The following is a 2,096-nucleotide window of genomic DNA, read 5'->3' as shown; positions in this document are numbered from 1 at the left end:
GCAGCGGCGCACGTGGGTGACGGCGTGCGGTGGCGTCCAACTCCACTTCCGGGTTAGGGAGACGCTGTCTTCTTCTGCAGAGGAGGGTTACAGCGGGGTGTGGCGGTACCTACAGGCGATTTTAATATCACAGAATTAAGTTTGTCTATTCGACCAGAACCAGGTGAGGTTATAATACAATATAATGTACTTTCATATAATATAATATGATATAATATAAAATAATATATTTTTTCGGCTGCTCCCGTTAGGAGTCGCCACAGCGGATCATCTGCCCCCAATACCTCCTCTTTGGCCTTCCTCTTGTCCTCTCGCCTGGCAGCTCCATCCTCAGCATCCTTCTCCCAATGTAACGCTCATCTCTCCTACACACGTGTCCAAACCATCTCAATCTGGCCTCTCTCACTTTTCCACCAAACTGTCCAACCTGAGCTGTCCCTCTCATGTACTCATTCTTAACCCTGTACATCCTCGTCACTCCCAACGAAAATCTCAACATCCTCAACTCTGCCACCTCCAGTTCAGCCACCTGCCTGACACTAGCCAAAAAAAGATATAATATAATCAATAAATATTACTCCACATAATATAACATCACATAATAATCATAGTAATAGTTGATATAATGCAGAAATGCAGCCGTTTAGCACCATTGACAATTCTTCTTGAATTGCAATTGCCCTTTGGGGATGAATAAGGTATCTATCTATATCTAAAATCTGTCTAACTTTCCTCTGCATTAGCCAGCACTTTCTATCAAACCAGCACACCAGAACCTACAGGATAAAATAAGAGAATCAGTGTTTTTGTTTTTATCTGAAACTGTTTCCCAAACTTTATTTTCCTTGCAGAAAGAAACAGTCTGTTCAGATGAGCAAGAAGAGCAAGAAGTGTAACTGTGCACACAGTATGCAAGAGTGTAGCATAAGAGGGTAGTTAATAACTGTTTCATTATAAGTAATAACATTAACAAGAATATTGAGAACTTTCTTTTTTTTTCCATAAAAAGACACAATGAAATACAGGGAGTATAGAGTAATGGACCCAGCCAAACACACAGCCTGCTTGTGAATAAGGCGTTTTCGAATGGCCGGACCGAACCAGTAGTAACCCAGGTCACCTGTATCACAGCCTCAGATAGCTTTTTTTAATATATATATATCATTAATATTACATCCTTGTGACGGATTCCAAAAAAAAAAAAATATAAACAATACAGAGGGAAGAGGAATCACGGATGATCCTTCAAATCCCGAGGAAGGTCCCTGACCTGCAGCGTCTGAGCAACCGTGTCTCCATCCCTAACGGCGAAGCACCTTCAACTGCAGGTAAGAGAGGCATCCCATACAATTTGCATTGGACCACAAAAAATAAAAAATAAAAAAATATGTCGAAACGATCTTTTTCCATCCTTACGGGTTCCAATGGTTTCCGCCCAATCGACATTTTTAAAATAAATCATTGTGTTGATTCCAACACACGTTTGACAATTTGGAAGTTTTTCTCCCCATTGCGCTTCTTGGCCTGTCAGTGAGCGACTCACTTTTGGGGATTTCCCAATCTTAACCGGGCAATACTTTCTGCACAGTTCCAGGCGCACATCTCAACGTTTTTGGAAATATCATTTGAGTCATGATGAGATGGAAGTGCTTTGTGGCCAAAATCGTTCTGATCGTTGTGAGAGAGGAAAAAATACAATAAATAAAAAAATAAAACTAAAAAAGGTTCTGACGCTCTGTGAAAACTGGACGATCGGGTGACGGTGAACTGAAGGCGACCTGGAAACCGGGCGAAAAGGGTTTGGTACTTCGGAGTCAGTCTCTCGTTTCTTACAGAAGACGTACGTACTTCCCTTTTGCGAAGGAACAGTTCTCTCTCTCTCTCTCTACATAGTTTATGTACAGCATACAGCAACACAATAATGCCTCGTTGATAGTAATGTAGATAACATTTGCATACATCAATAATATGGAAAGGAATAATAGTTTGTAGGAAAGGTTCTTGAAGGGAAAATAAAAAGTACAAATAAACACTTGGTAACAGTACCTTTTAGCCTTCTTACAATTATTACCCCCTTCCCCCCTTCACACTGAATA

Source organism: Zeus faber (genome assembly GCF_960531495.2).
Source record: "Zeus faber genome assembly, chromosome: 1".
In the NCBI taxonomy this organism is placed as follows: Eukaryota; Metazoa; Chordata; class Actinopteri; order Zeiformes; family Zeidae; genus Zeus; species Zeus faber.
The sequence above is the reverse complement of the archived record's forward strand: the minus strand, read 5'-3'. Positions refer to the sequence as shown.